Source organism: Oncorhynchus tshawytscha, unplaced genomic scaffold (assembly GCF_018296145.1).
Source record: "Oncorhynchus tshawytscha isolate Ot180627B unplaced genomic scaffold, Otsh_v2.0 Un_contig_1660_pilon_pilon, whole genome shotgun sequence".
NCBI lineage: Eukaryota > Metazoa > Chordata > Actinopteri > Salmoniformes > Salmonidae > Oncorhynchus > Oncorhynchus tshawytscha.
Window position 1 is genome coordinate 63,532 of NW_024609562.1, and position 17,567 is coordinate 81,098.

Genomic DNA, 17,567 nt, shown 5'->3' on the forward strand with positions numbered 1-17,567 from the left:
TAGAATCATTTCAGTCTACCTGGCTGTTTGAGTTACATTAGAATCATTTCAGTCTACCTGGCTGTTTGAGTTACATTAGAATCATTTCAGTCTACCTGGCTGTTTGAGTTACATTAGAATCATTTCAGTCTACCTGGCTGTTTGAGTTACATTAGAATCATTTCAGTCTACCTGGCTGTTTGAGTTACATTAGAATCATTTCAGTCTACCTGGCTGTTTGAGTTACATTAGAACCATTTCAGTCTACCTGGCTGTTTGAGTTACATTAGAATCATTTCAGTCTACCTGGCTCTTTTAATGACATTAGAACCATTTCAGTCTACCTGGCTGTTTGAGTTACATTAGAATCATTTCAGTCTACCTGGCTGTTTTAATGACATTAGAATAATTTCAGTGTACCTGGCTGTTTTAATTACATTATAATAATTTCAGTCTACCTGGCTGTTTTAATTACATTATAATCATTTCAGTCTACCTGGCTGTTTTAATTACAGTATAATCATTTCAGTCTACCTGGCTGTTTTAATTACATTAGAATCATTTCAGTCTACCTGGCTGTTTTAATTACATTAGAATCATTTCAGTCTACCTGGCTGTTTTAATTACATTAGAATAATTTCAGTCTACCTGGATGTTTTAATTACATTAGAATCATTTCAGTCTACCTGGCTGTTTTAATTACATTAGAATCATTTCAATCAACCTTGTTGTTGTGGTTACATTAAGGACAACCTTCCCCGGGGTGGTTTGTGTGCGAGGTCACTCCGATCGACATTCCTCCGTCACAAAGCTACAATACAATGTAATTTCCATCCTCATCTGATCCTACCCAGAATGCCCCTCTGGTCAGCAGTAATAGAATGACCTTTTCTCCCATTGCTCTTCAACCTTTCAACAACAACAATCCACCTTGATTTGTTTGTTCACCATCCATATATAATATTCACTTCCATTGTCATCACTGTCATCCTCCAGTAAAACAAAGAAAACACAAGGATGAGAAAACACAAGGATGAGAAAACACAAGGATGATGAAACACAAGGATGAGAAAACACAAGGATGATGAAACACAAGGATGAGAAAAAACAAGGATGAGAAAACACAAGGATGAGGAAACACAAGGATGAGAAAACACAAGGTTGAGAAAACACAAGGATGAGAAAACACAAGGATGAGAAAACACAAGGATGAGAAAACACAAGGATGAGGAAACACAAGGATGAGGAAACACAAGGATGAGGAAACACAAGGATGAGAAAACACAAGGATGAGAAAACACAAGGATGAGAAAACACAAGGATGAGAAAACACAAGGATGAGGAAACACAAGGATGAGAAAACACAAGGATGAGGAAACACAAGGATGAGAAAACACAAGGATGAGAAAACACAAGGATGAGAAAACACAAGGATGAGGAAACACAAGGATGAGAAAACACAAGGATGAGAAAACACAAGGATGAGAAAACACAAGGATGAGAAAACACAAGGATGAGGAAACACAAGGATGAGAAAACACAAGGATGATGAAACACAAGGACCTCCTCTTGTGTCTCTCCACTCTCTCTTCCTGTCCTTGCTGACCGACAGGACAGTAACGTGGATAGGCCCAGGCTATTCCCCCACGGCTGCGGCACCTCCTCCTGTGTCTCTCCACTCTCTCTTCCTGTCCTTGCTGAGCGACAGGACAGTAACGTGGATAGGCCCAGGCTATTCCCCCACGGCTGCGGCACCTCCTCTTGTGTCTCTCCACTCTCTCTTCCTGTCCTTGCTGAGCGACAGGACAGTAACGTGGATAGGCCCAGGCTATTCCCCCACGGCTGCGGCACCTCCTCTTGTCTCTCTCCACTCTCTCTTCCTGTCCTTGCTGAGCGACAGGACAGTAATGTGGATAGGCCCAGGCTATTCCCCCACAGCTGCGGCACCTCCTCCTGTGTCTCTCCACTCTCTCTTCCTGTCCTTGCTGACCGACAGGACAGTAATGTGGATAGGCCCAGGCTATTCCCCCACAGCTGCGGCACCTCCTCCTGTGTCTCTCCACTCTCTCTTCCTGTCCTTGCTGACCGACAGGACAGTAACGTGGATAGGCCCAGGCTATTCCCCCACGGCTGCGGCACCTCCTCTTCTCTCTCTCCACTCTCTCCTCTGCTTTTTTCTCCACCCTCTCCTCAAACCTTTCTCTTCTTCCCTCTTCCTGTTCACAGGGGTTTTCTCATTTGGGCAGAAGTCCGGTCTTTCACGTCATCTCCCTCTCTGCCTGTCTGAACCTGAACACCTTCCCTCTCTGTTTATCTAAACCTGAAAACTAACCCCGGTCATTCATGTCATCTCCCTCTCCCTCTCTGTTTGACAAAGTTTTCAAATGTAGTATTTGAGTACTTTAAACTACATAATAGTGGGATGAAAGTAAACATGCAACTTCAATAACAACATCAGAAAAGGGTCTATTTGGACATCTGTAGTCCCCTTTACAGATAGAATTCATGGTATGTTGCCTGTAAAAAAAAAACATTTTTTACCCAATTCATACAGTCCCAATTCATCCACATTCTTGCCGCGATAAGCCTTTTAAACTGCATCTAGTTAGTTTAGGCAGATCCTAAGGAACATTCTAAGACTAACATAATAAAACAATAGAAGGTCATATAGTGAGTTGAATGATGTTACTAGTCTGTTCAGCCTACAGGCGACCCGGCTGCTCCATGCACATGACATTAAAGGTTATTGTGTTCATTAAACAAACAAGACACACTTACAGTAGGCTCCCCTGATCACAGTCAACCACATATATTTTACAGTAGGCTCCCCTGATCACAGTCAACCACATATATTTTACAGTAGGCTCCCCTGATCACAGTCAACCACATATATTTTACAGTAGGCTCCCCTGATCACAGTCAACCACATATATTTTACAGTAGGCTCCCCTGATCACAGTCAACCACATATATTTTACAGTAGGCTCCACTGATCACAGTCAACCACATATATTTTACAGTAGGCTCCCTGATCACAGTCAACCACATATATTTTACAGTAGCCTCCCATGATCACAGTCAACCACATATATTTTACAGTAGCCTCACAGTCCACAGGCTCCCTGATCACAGTCAACCACATATATTTTACAGTAGGCTCCCTGATCACAGTCAACCACATATATTTTACAGTAGGCTCCCCTGATCACAGTCAACCACATATATTTTACAGTAGGCTCCCTGATCACAGTCAACCACATATATTTTACAGTAGGCTCCCCTGATCACAGTCAACCACATATATTTTACAGTAGGCTCCACTGATCACAGTCAACCACATATATTTTACAGTAGGCTCCCCTGATCACAGTCAACCACATATATTTTACAGTAGGCTCCCCTGATCACAGTCAACCACATATATTTTACAGTAGGCTCCCTGATCACAGTCAACCACATATATTTTACACATATATTTTAGGCTCATAAGAAAAGTGATATTTTCATCACAGTCAACCACATATATTTTACAGTAGCCTCCCATGATCACAGTCAACCACATATATTTTACAGTAGGCAGTCTTACATATATTTTATCTAGGACACCCTGATCACAGTCAACCACATATATTTTACAGTAGGCTCCCTGATCACAGTCAACCACATATATTTTACAGTAGGCTCCCCTGATCACAGTCAACCACATATATTTTACAGTAGACATATATTTTACTCCTGATCACAGTCAACCACATATATTTTACAGTAGGCTCCCCTGATCACAGTCAGCCACATATATTTTACAGTAGCCTCCCATGATCACAGTCAACCACATATATTTTACAGTAGGCTCCCCTGATCACAGTCAACCACATATATTTTACAGTAGGCTCCCCTGATCACAGTCAACCACATATATTTTACAGTAGACTCTCCTGATCACAGTCAACCACATATATTTTGTAGTAGGCTAAGAAAATCATGAAATATAACAGAATAAAATACAAATAATATTTTACCACACAACTTGCTTCACAGGCAACATGTGGATCCACTGTCATATAGAAAAGTGATATTTTGTAGCAGAGCCCAATGCAACCACATGCTTTTTTAACTGTGCCTCATATCTTTCCTACTCTCACTCTGCTTTGTGAGGGAACAGGCGTAGGGTCTTACATTGAGTGTCTTCATCTTGACACCCGTGGAAAATAATAGCAATCTATATTTTCAAAAGCATGTGAGCCTGGTGTTCATATTTCACAACCTCAACAGGCTTTTAGAGTTTCCTATACTCAATGGACAACAGACCTACACTTGATTTATGCTACATTATAGCATGCTAAATGTTTCTGATCAGTGATTTATGCTACATTATAGCATGCTAAATGTTTCTGATCAGTGATTTATGCTACATTATAGCATGCTAAATGTTTCTGATCAGTGATTTATGCTACATTATAGCATGCTAAATGTTTCTGATCAGTGATTTATGCTACATTATAGCATGGTAAATGTTTCTGATCAGTGATTTAGGCTACATTATAGCATGCTAAACGCTATAGATGAACAAATAAATAGGTGAGCTACCACCTCTACTTATTTGCCCAGCCAGAGAATTAACCAAATATACAGACAGAGATTCAGTCAAACACCATCACATTGATTGAGTAAGATGAGTCCCAGGCTTTTGGAAGGGAGTAAGCCTGGGTTACTAAGAGATAGTGAGTGAGTCAGATGAGTCCCAGTCTTTTGGTAGGGAGTAGGCCTGGGTTACTAAGAGATAGTGAGTGAGTCAGATGAGTCCCAGTCTTTTGGTAGGGAGTAGGCCTGGCTTATTAAGAGATAGTGAGTGAGTCAGATGAGTCCCAGTCTTTTGGTAGGGAGTAGGCCTGGCTTACTAAGAGATAGTGAGTGAGTCAGATGAGTCCCAGTCTTTTGGTAGGGAGTAGGCCTGGCTTACTAAGAGATAGTGAGTGAGTCAGATGAGTCCCAGTCTTTTGGTAGGGAGTAGGCCTGGCTTACTAAGAGATAGTGAGTGAGTCAGATGAGTCCCAGTCTTTTGGTAGGGAGTAGGCCTGGCTTACTAAGAGATAGTGAGTGAGTCAGATGAGTCCCAGTCTTTTGGTAGGGAGTAGGCCTGGCTTACTAAGAGATAGTGAGTGAGTCAGATGAGTCCCAGTCTTTTGGTAGGGAGTAGGCCTGGCTTACTAAGAGATAGTGAGTGAGTCAGATGAGTCCCAGTCTTTTGGTAGGGAGTAGGCCTGGCTTACTAAGAGATAGTGAGTGAGTCAGATGAGTCCCAGTCTTTTGGTAGGGAGATAGGCCTGGCTTACTAAGAGATAGTGAGTGAGTCAGATGAGTCCCAGTCTTTTGGTAGGGAGTATGCCTGGCTTACTAAGAGATAGTGAGTGAGTCAGATGAGTCCCAGTCTTTTGGTAGGGAGTAGGCCTGGCTTACTAAGAGATAGTGAGTGAGTCAGATGAGTCCCAGGCTTTTGGTAGGGAGTAGGCCTGGCTTACTAAGAGAGAGCGAGTGAGTCAGATGAGTCCCAGTCTTTTGGTAGGGAGTAGACCTGGCTTACTAAGAGATAGCGAGTGAGTCAGATGAGTCCCAGTCTTTTGGTAGGGAGTAGGCCTGGCTTACTAAGAGAGAGCGAGTGAAGAGTAAGATAATCCACTTGTTAAGCTAAAGTGCAAAATGAGAACTAGACAAGATGATCATGACTAGCACAGACCTCAATTTAGCCAACATTTCCACAGCCAAATTGTAGACTAACATATATCCAAACGGATATTCAGTTAAAATACAAATCTATTCAGCTAAAATACATATCTGATTGATTTCTCAAGACTCCCTAAGCTTGTCTCAAAGTAGCACAAAAGGCTGCTGAAATATTTGAATACACACAGGTAGGCTATTGGTTCATATGTGTTATAAATATTGGATGACTTTATTCAAACATTTCTGTCATTCAGTGATATTTATTCCCATAGTAATTTGTTATGAAGCCATCCAGATGTGGTTAGAAAACAGTGAATGTGGTGGGCTATGCAGATAGATGGGTGAAGTGACGTGCCTTGCAAAGTAAAGAACTGCCAGGAGGTTAGTAGTAATGGGTGCTGCCTAGCAACCATCAAGAGCTTTAGAGTGTAGTGCATTTAGAACTGCCAGGAGGATAATATTAATGGGTGCTGCCTAGCAACCATCAAGAGCTTTAGAGTGTAGTGCATTTAGAACTGCCAGGAGGATAGTAGTAATGGGTGCTGCCTAGCAACCATCAAGAGCTTTAGAGTGTAGTGCATTTAGAACTGCCAGGAGGATAGTAGTAATGGGTGCTGCCTAGCAACCATCAAGAGCTTTAGAGCGTGGTGCGTGTGGAACTGCCAGGAGTATAGTAGTAATGGGTGCTGCCTAGCAACCATCAAGAGCTTTAGAGTGTAGTGCATTTAGAACTGCCAGGAGGATAGTAGTAATGGGTGCTGCCTAGCAATCATCAAGAGCTTTAGAGTGTAGTGCATTTAGAACTGCCAGGAGGTTAGTAGTAATGGGTGCTGCCTAGCAACCATCAAGAGCTTTAGAGTGTAGTGCATTTAGAACTGCCAGGAGGTTAGTAGTAATGGGTGCTGCCTAGCAACCATCAAGAGCTTTAGAGTGTAGTGCATTTAGAACTGCCAGGAGTTTAATAGTAATGGGTGTTGCCTAGCAACCATCAAGAGCTTTAGAGTGTAGTGCATTTAGAACTGCCAGGAGGTTAGTAGTAATGGGTGCTGCCTAGCAACCATCAAGAGCTTTAGAGTGTATTGCATTTAGAACTGCCAGGAGGATAGTAGTAATGGGTGCTGCCTAGCAACCATCAAGAGCTTTAGAGCGTGGTGCGTGTGGAACTGCCAGGAGTATAGTAGTAATGGGTGCTGCCTAGCAACCATCAAGAGCTTTAGAGTGTAGTGCATTTAGAACTGCCAGGAGGTTAGTAGTAATGGGTGCTGCCTAGCAACCATCAAGAGCTTTAGAGTGTAGTGCATTTAGAACTGCCAGGAGGATAGTAGTAATGGGTGCTGCCTAGCAACCATCAAGAGCTTTAGAGTGTAGTGCATTTAGAACTGCCAGGAGGTTAGTAGTAATGGGTGCTGCCTAGCAACCATCAAGAGCTTTAGAGTGTAGTGCATTTAGAACTGCCAGGAGGATAGTAGTAATGGGTGCTGCCTAGCAACCATCAAGAGCTTTAGAGCGTGGTGCGTGTGGAACTGCCAGGAGTATAGTAGTAATGGGTGTTGCCTAGCAACCATCAAGACCTTTAGAGCATAGTGCATTTAGAACTGCCAGGAGGAGAATAGTAATGGGTGTTGCCTAGCAACCACCAAGACCTTTAGAGCATAGTGCATTTAGAACTGCCAGGAAGATTGTAGTAATGGGTGTTACCTAGCAACCATCAAGAGCTTCAGAGCGTAGTGCATGCCAATGCTGCCTCAGCATTACAGCTACATTTCACATTAAGCCATAGGCAGAACTTTATTTCAATCATGACTAGGTCAGTTCGCAGACATAAAAGTTTAGGATTTGATACCGGCAACACATTTCAGATATAAAGAAAAGGTATAAAAAGCTGGAGGGATGCTTTAGCTGGTGGGATGCTATAGCTGGTGGGATGCTATAGCTGGTGGGATGCTATAGCTGGTGGGATGCTATAGCTGGTGGGATGCTATAGCTGGTGGGATGCTATAGCTGGAGGGATGCTTTAGCTGGTGGGATGCTATAGCTGGTGGGATGCTATAGCTGGAGGGATGGTGGTGGGGATGCTATAGCTGGTGGGATGCTATAGCTGGTGGGATGCTATAGCTGGTGGGATGCTATAGCTGGAGGGATGCTTTAGCTGGTGGGATGCTATAGCTGGTGGGATGCTATAGCTGGTGGGATGCTATAGCTGGTGGGATGCTATAGCTGGTGGGATGCTATAGCTGGTGGGATGCTATAGCTGGCAGAAAAATGGGTTGGTTTGAAAGGTGTATATGTCAGTGAGGCAGAAAGACACACAAGGTGGGCATTGACTGTTCTGTGAGCGTGTGTGTGCGTGTGTGCGTGTGTGTGTGTGTGTGTGTGTGTGTGTGTGTGTGTGTGTGTGTGTGTGTGTGTGTGTGTGTGTGTGTGTGTGTGTGTGTGTGCGCGTGTGTGTGTGCATGTGTGTCATGTCTGGATGGAGGCAATCTACAACCTGTCAATCACTGAGGAGAGGCCCAGGCTGGGAACCATCACATGTCACAACGATGACACGCACACACACACGCATACACACACAGGCCTATTGTCAAAGCACACAAACTTCCAACTATATCCATACAGTGTACATAGAAATAACAATATCAAATGGTTTTATTTTTCCTGTAGGAGGCAGGCAGCCCATCAGTTAAGAGTGTTCGGCCAGTAATGGAAAAGTTGCTGGTTCTAACACCTGAGCAGACTGGGTGAAAAATGTGTCGATGTGCCCTTGAGCAAGCACTTGCACTAATACAAAAACACTAATACTGATGTAAGTTGGTCTGGATAAGAGCGTCTGCTTAAATGACTAAAATGTATTAAAAAATGATAAGGTCTGAATACAACTTGATTCTGCATGTACTTGATTCAACATGTACTTGATTCTGCATGTACTTGATTCTGCATTTACTTGATTCTGCATGTACTTGATTCTGCATGTACTTGATTCTGCCTGTACTTGATTCTGCATGTACTTGATTCTACTTCTACTTGATTCTGCATGTACTTGATTCTGCATGTACTTGATTCTGCATGTACTTGATTCTGCATGTACTTGATTCTGCATGTACTTGATTCTACTTGTACTTGATTCTGCATGTACTTGATTCTGCATGTACTTGATTCTGCTTGTACTTGATTCTACATGTACTTGATTCAACATGTACTTGATTCTACTTCCACTTGATTCTGCATGTACTTGATTCTGCATGTACTTTATTCTACTTATACTTGATTCTATATGTACTTGATTCTACTTCTACTTGATTCTGCATGTACTTGATTCAACATGTACTTGATTCTACTTCCACTTGATTCTGCATGTACTTGATTATGCATGTACTTGATTCTGCATGTACTTGATTCTGCATGTACTTGATTATGCATGTACTTGATTCTGCATGTTCTTGATTCTGCATGTACTTGATTCTACTTCTACTTGATTCTATATGTACTTGATTCTACTTCTACTTGATTCTGCATGTACTTGATTCTACCTCTACTTGATTCTACTTCTACTAGATTCAACATGTACTTGATTGTACATGTACTTTGTATTTGTATTTATTATGTATCCCCAATAGTTCCTGTCAAGGCAGCAGCTACTCTTCCCGTGGTTTATTATGGATCCCCATTGGTTCCTGCCAAGGCAGCAGCTACTCTTCCTGGGGTTTATTATGGATCCCCAATAGTTCCTGCCAAGGCAGCAGCTACTCATCCTGGGGTTTATTATGGATCCCCATTAATTCCTGCCAAGGCAGCAGCTACTCTTCCTGGGGTTTATTATGGATCCCCATTAGTTCCTGCCAAGGCAGCAGCTACTCTTCCTGGGGTTTGTTATGAATCCCCATTAGTTCCTGTCAAGGCAGCAGCTACTCTTCCTGGGGTTTGTTATGAATCCCCATTAGTTCCTGTCAAGGCAGCAGCTACTCTTCCTGTGGTTTATTATGGATCCCCATTAGTTCCTGTCAAGGCAGCAGCTACTCTTCCTGGGGTCCAGCAAAGTTAAGGCTCTTAGCAGGTTACTACTGAAATACTGAAATATTTTTTTAACATTACAATACATTCACAGATTTCACTACACACTGTGTGTGTGTTGCTTCACAGTCCCCGCTGTTCCAGAAGGTGTATTTTTATCTGTTTTTTAAAATCTAATTTTACTCCTTGCGTCAGTTACCTGATGTGGAATAGAGTTCCATGTAGTCATGGCTCTAAGTAGTACTGTGTGCCTCCCATAGTCTCTTCTGGACTTGGGGACTGTGAAGAGACCTCTGGTGGCATGTCTTGTAAGGTATGCATGTCTGAAATGTGTGCCAGTAGTTTAGACAGACAGCTCGGTACATTCAACATGTCAATACCGCTCATAAATAAATGTAGTGATGAAGCCAATCTCTCTTCAACCAGGAGAGATTGACATGCATATTACTAATATTAGCTCTCTGTGTACATCCAATGGACAGCCGTGCTGCCCTGTTCTGAGCCAATTGTGATTTTCCTGAGACCACACGACTGAACAGTAGTCCAGGAGCAACACAACTTGGGCCTGTAGGACCTGCCTTGTTGATAGTGTCATTAAGAAGGCAGAGTAGTGCTTTATTATAGACAGACTTCTCCCCATCTTAGCTACTACTGCATTAATATGTTTTGACCATGACAGTTCACGTTCTCGGGTTACTCCAAGCAGTTTAGTCAGGGGCGGCAGGGTAGCCTAGTGGTTAGAGCGTTGGACTAGTAACCGGAAGGTTGCCAGTTCAAACCCCTGAGCTGACAAGGTACAAATCTGTCATTCTGCCCCTGAACAGGCAATTAACCCACTGTTCCTAGGCTGTCATTGAAAATAAGAATTTGTTCTTAACTGATCTTGCCTAGTTAAATAAAGGAAAAATAAAATATCAACTTGCTCATTTTCCACATTATTTATTACAAGATTTAGTTGAGGTTTAGGGTTTAGTAGTGAGTGTTTTGTTCCAAATACAATGCTTTAAGTTGTATAAATATTTAGGGATAACTTATTCCTTGCCACCCACTCTGAAACTATCTGCAGCTCTTTATTGAGTGTCATTTCAGTCGCTGTAGTAGCTGACGTGAATAGTGTTGAGTCATCAACGCCAAAGTTCATGTTATTCGGAAAAGCTGACCACGACTCCATTTTGTTGATCCCTGCCTACAGACAGAAACTAAAACAAGAAGCTCCCGCGCTGAGGTCTGGTCTTGCCCGACCAATCTGATTCCACACTCCAAGACTGCTTCCATCACGTGGACTGGGATATGTTTCGTATTGCGTCAGACAACAACATTGACGAATACGCTGATTCGGTGAGCGAGTTCATTAGAACATGCGTTGAAGATGTCGTTCCCATAGCAACGATCAAAACATTCCCAAACCAGAAACCGTGGATTGATGGCAGCATTCGCGTGAAACTGAAAGCGCGAACCACTGCTTTTAATCAGGGCAAGGTGACCGGAAACATGACCGAATACAAACAGTGTAACTATTCCCTCCGCAAGGCAATCAAACAAGCTAAGCGTCAGTATAGAGACAAAGTAGAATCTCAATTCAACGGCTCAGACACAAGAGGTATGTGGCAGGGTCTATAGTCAATCACGGATTACAAAAAGAAAACCAGCCCCGTCACGGACCAGGATGTCTTGCTCCCAGGCAGACTAAATAACTTTTTGGCCCGCCTTGAGGACAATACAGTGCCACTGACACGGCCCGCAACTAAAACATGCAGACTCTCCTTCACAGCAGCCGACGTGAGGAAAACATTTAAACGTGTCAACCCTCGCAAGGCTGCAGGCCCAGACGGCATCCCCAGCCGCGCCCTCAGAGCATGCGCAGACCAGCTGGCTGGTGTGTTTACGGACATATTCAATCAATCCCTATCCCAGTCTGTTGTTCCCACATGCTTCAAGAGGGCCACCATTTTTCCTGTTCCCAAGAAAGCTAAGGTAACTGAGCTAAACGACTACCGCCCCGTAGCACTCACTTCCGTCATCATGAAGTGCTTTGAGAGACTAGTCAAGGACCATATCACCTCCACCCTACCTGACACCCTAGACCCACTCCAATTTGCTTACCGCCCAAATAGGTCCACAGACGATGCAATCTCAACCACACTGCACACTGCCCTAACCCATCTGGACAAGAGGAATACCTATGTGAGTATGCTGTTCATCGACTACAGCTCGGCATTTAACACCATAGTGCCCTCCAAGCTCGTCATCAAGCTCGAGACCCTGGGTCTCGACCCCGCCCTGTGCAACTGGGTACTGGACTTCCTGACGGGCCGCCCCCAGGTGGTGAGGGTAGGCAACAACATCTCCACCCCGCTGATCCTCAACACTGGGGCCCCACAAGGGTGCGTTCTGAGCCCTCTCCTGTACTCCCTGTTCACCCACGACTGCGTGGCCACGCACGCCTCCAACTCAATCATCAAGTTTGCGGACGACACAACAGTGGTAGGCTTGATTACCAACAGCGACGAGACGGCCTACAGGGAGGAGGTGAGGGCCCTTGGAGTGTGGTGTCAGGAAAATAACCTCACACTCAACGTCAACAAAACTAAGGAGATGATTGTGGACTTCAGGAAACAGCAGAGGGAACACCCCCCTATCCACATCGATGGAACAGTAGTGGAGAGGGTAGTAAGTTTTAAGTTCCTCGGCGTACACATCACAGACAAAATGAATTGGTCCACCCACACAGACAGCATCGTGTAGAAGGCGCAGCAGCGCCTCTTCAACCTCAGGAGGCTGAAGAAATTCGGCTTGTCACCAAAAGCACTCACAAACTTCTACAGATGCACAATCGAGAGCATCCTGTCGGGCTGTATCACCGCCTGGTACGGCAACTGCTCCGCCCACAACCGTAAGGTTCTCCAGAGGGTAGTGAGGTCTGCACAACGCATCACCGGGGGCAAACTACCTGCCCTCCAGGACACTTACACCACCCGATATCACAGGAAGGCCATAAAGATCATCAAGGACAACAACCACCCGAGCCACTGCCTGTTCACCCCGCTATCATCCAGAAGGCGAGGTCAGTACAGGTGCATCAAAGCTGGGACCGAAAGACTGAAAAACAGCTTCTATCTCAAGGCCATCAGACTGTTAAACAGCCACCACTAACATTGAGTGGCTGCTGCCAACACACTGACTCAACTCCAGCCACTTTAATAATGGGAATTGATGGGAAATGATGTAAAATATATCACTAGCCACTTTAAACAATGCTACCTAATATAATGTTTACATACCCTACATTATTCATCTCATATGTATACGTATATACTGTACTCTATATCATCTACTGCATCTTTATGTAATACATGTATCACTAGCCACTTTAACTATGCCACTTTTTTACATACTCATCTCATATGTATATACTGCACTCGATACCATCTACTGTATCTTGCCTATGCCGCTCTGTACCATCACTCATTCATATATCTTTATGTACATATTCTTTATCCCCTTACACTTGTGTCTATAAGGTAGTAGTTTTGGAATTGTTAGCTAGATTACTTGTTGGTTATTACTGCATTGTCGGAACTAGAAGCACAAGCATTTCGCTACACTCACATTAACATCTGCTAACCATGTGTATGTGACAAATAACATTTGATTTGATTTGATTTGATATTCCCGTTGTTTCGTTAGGGCTGGATAGACTGCACCGCATAGTTCGTATTTCAGCCAGGACTGGGATAATTACTGAACGCTGGGAAACTGTTAAAAGTGAAATGGTTAACTTCCCATGACTCTCAAACCCGCTTGCGGGAGTGTAACGTGGCCTCAAACTAATTAGCATAACGCAGCAGACATAATTCTTCCTAGACAATCTTCCTATTCATGAAAATCACAAATGAAATATATTGAGACACAACTTAGCCTTTTGTTAATCACACTGTCATCTCAGATTTTCAAAATATGCTTTACAGCCAACGCTAGACAAGCATTTGTGTAAATTTATCATGGCATAATGCTATGGCTAGGCTCTGCTACCAGCAGGCAACATTTTCACGAAAATAAGAAAAGCAATCAAATTAAATAATTTACCTTTGAAGAACTTAGGATGTTTTCACTCAGGAGAGTCCGAGTTAGATAGCAAATGTTCTTTTTTTCCAAAAATATTATTTTTGTAGGCGAAATAGCTTCGTTTGTTCTTCATGTTTGCCTGACAAATCAACCGGAAAATGCAGTCACTACAACACCAAACTTTTTTCCAAATTAGCTCCATAATATCGACAGAAACATGGCAAACGTTGTTTAGGATCAATCCTCAAGGTGTTTTTCACATATCTATTTGATAAAATATCCGTCGGGACAATTGGTTTCTCATAAGAAGCGATTGGAAAAATGGCTACTTGTGTACTTTATGCAAGATTTTCTGCGGATTTTCTGACCACTTGCTAAATGTGGTCCCTTACCGCTATTCTTCAACATAAATGCGTAAAAAGACGTCACAATGCTGTAGACACCTTGGGGAATACGTAGAAAACATAAGCTCATTCGTAGCTCATTCACAGCCATATAAAGGAGTCATTGGCATGAGGCGGTTTCAAAAAACTTCCTGATTGGATTTTTATCTGGGTTTCGCCTGTAACATCAGTTCTGTTGCACTCACAGACAATATCTTTGCAGTTTTGGAAACGTCAGTGTTTTCTATCCAAAGCTGTCAATTATATGCATAGTCGAGCGTCTTTTCGTGACAAAATATCTTGTTTAAAACGGGAACTTTTTTTATCCAAAAATGAAAATACTGCCCCTAGAGTCGCAACAGGTTGGCCCACATTATATGAAGTATTCTAGGTCGTCGAGTCTCCAAGGCAGGGCTTCCCGTCTCGGACCAGCACTGGGACTGAGATTCGTGTCGGCGGCGGGATACCAACCATCTCCAGGCTCTGGTCCTGTCGCTGGCTCTTGTAGCGGCGGTTTGGAACCAGATCTTGACCTGTGTAGGGTTCAGTTTAGCACCCCTGTCAAGCCCTGGCCATAGAGAGGCTTTTATTTTCTATTTTTGTTAGGCCAGGGTGTGACTAGGGTGGGCATTCTAGTTTCTTTATTTCTATGTTTTGGCCGGGTATGGTTCTAAATCAGGGACAGCTGTCTATCGTTGTCTCTGATTGTGAATCATACTTAGGCAGCCTTTTTCCCACCTGTGTTTTGTGGGTAGTTGTTTTCTGTATAGTTTATGCACCGTACAGAACTGTTTCGGTTTTCCCTCTTGTTTATTTTGTTCGAGTGTTTGTGATCAAATAATTCATGAACACTCATGAACACTTACCACGCTGCGCTATGGTCCGATCCTCATTTCAATGAGAGCCGTGATAACCCCGGCCAGGTGATCTCTCTCCGGAGCCGACGGGTACTTCTGCTGCTTGAAGCGACGCTACAGCTCATAAACCTGCGCCTGTGAAAACAGCACGCGTGGCTTCCTGCGCTTCTGGGAAACAGAAGATACTCAACAAAATGGCGCTGGAGGAGATAAGGTTTTTACGGTCCATTTTACGGTCTCCTAACCAATTGTGCTATTACGTGTTTTTTGGGCTATATTTGTAAATTATTTTGTACATAATGTTTCTACAACCATATCTTACGGCAGAAAAGAGCTTCTAGATGTCAGGACAGCGATCACCCACCTCAGATTAGACAAAGAGCTTCTGGATATCAGGACAGCGATCACTCACCTCGGATTAGACAAAGAGCTTCTGGATATCAGGACAGCGATCACCCACCTCGGATTAGACAAAGAGCTTCTAGATATCAGGACAGCGATCACCCACCTCGGATTAGACAAAGAGCTTCTGGATATCAGGACAGCGATCACTCACCTCGGATTAGACAAAGAGCTTCTGGGTATCAGGACAGAGATCACTCACCCTGGATTAGACAAAGAGCTTCTGGATATCAGGACAGCGATCACCCACCTCGGATTAGACAAAGAGCTTCTAGATATCAGGACAGCGATCACCCATCTCAGATTAGACAAAGAGCTTCTAGATATCAGGACAGCGATCACTCACCTCGGATTAGACAAAGAGCTTCTGGATATCAAGACAGCGATTACTCACCTCAGATTAGACAAAGAGCTTCTGGATATCAGGACAGCGATCACCCACCTCGGATTAGACAAATATTTTTTCAACAACAACAGCAAACAGGACTCACACGATATTCTCCAAACACCCCACAGGGCAGACATCCCAATTATTCGCAAAAGGAAGCGATGCAGAGGACGTAGCTGACGTGAGTAAGACCTTTAAACAGGTCAACATTCCCGAGGCTGCGGGGCCAGATGGATTAACATTATGTGCTCCGGGCATGTGCTGACCAACTGGCAGGTGTCTTCACTGACATTTTCAACATGTCCCTGATTGAGTCTGTAATACCAACATGTTTCAAGCAGACCACCATAGTCCCTGTGCCCAAGAACACAAAGGAAACCTGCCTAAATGACTACAGACCTGTGGCACTCACGTCCGTAGCCATGAAGTGCTTTGAAAGACTGGTCATGGCTCACATCAACACCATTATCCCAGAAACCCTAGACCCACTCCAATTTGCATACCGTCCAAACAGATCCTCAGATGATGCAATCTCTATTGCACTCCACACTTCCCTTTCCCACCTGGACAAAAGGAACACCTATGTGAGAATGCTATTAACTTCTTAAGATATAGGGGGCAGCATTTTCACTTTTGGATAAATAGCGTGCCCAATTTCTACTTCCCGCGACTCATGCCAAGAATATAAAATATGCATATGATTAGTAGATTTGGATGGAAAACACTCTGAAGTTTCTAAAACTGTTTGAATCATGTCTATGAGTATAACAGAACTTATGTAGCAGGCAAAACCCCAAGGATTTTTTTCCCCTTCTCTGTTCACTATATTGTCTTTGCCATTGGATATTTAATAGGAAACTATTTTCAGTTCCTACCGCTTCCACACGATGTCGCCATCGACATGGAATATGGTTGAGGTTATTCCTTTGTGTTATGAAGAAGTAGGCCAACTCGGAACTGGGGACACTTTTGTGAGTTGCGCAAGACGTAAAAAGCAGTGCTGGTCTACAACTTGATCGATTATTAACTTTTAAAAATACCTAACGTTGTATTACAAAAGTAGTTTGAAATATTTTGGCAAAGTTTATAGGCAACTTTTGAAATATTTTGTAATGACGTTGTGTTTTTGTAAGCTGTTATTTTCTGGATCAAACGCGCTTTATAAATGGACATTTTTTATATATATGGATGGAATTAATCGAAAAAAAGGACCAATTGTGATGTTTATGGGACATATTGGAGTGCCAACAAAAAAACCTTGTCAAAGGTAATGCATGTTTTATATTTTATTTCAGAGTTTTGTGTAGCGCCTGCTATGCTAGCTCCTTTGTTTACTCCTAGTGCAGATGTTCCAGGCTATCAGATAATAGCTTCTTATGCTTTCACCGAAAAGCATTTTTAAAATCTGACATGTTGGCTGGATTCACAACGAGTGTAGCTTTAATTGAGTATCTTACATGTGTGATTTAATGAAAGTTTTAATTTTATAGCATTTTATTTGAATCTTGCGCTCTGCATTTCCACTGGCAATTGGCCAGTTGAGACGCTAGCGTCTCCCCTATCCATAAGAGGTTTTAAATAAAGGAAATAAAAAAATAAAAATACAAATCTGTGGTAGAACAGTCTGAAGCGGCCTTGTTATTTCCTGTACCCGTGCTCCTGGGTAGCTTGGTTTTTGACTTTGGGACCGAGATGTTTCTCGCCATAGAGCTGCACATGATGACAGCTGGTGACGTTGAATGGGCCGGTCTCTCAGGAAACGTC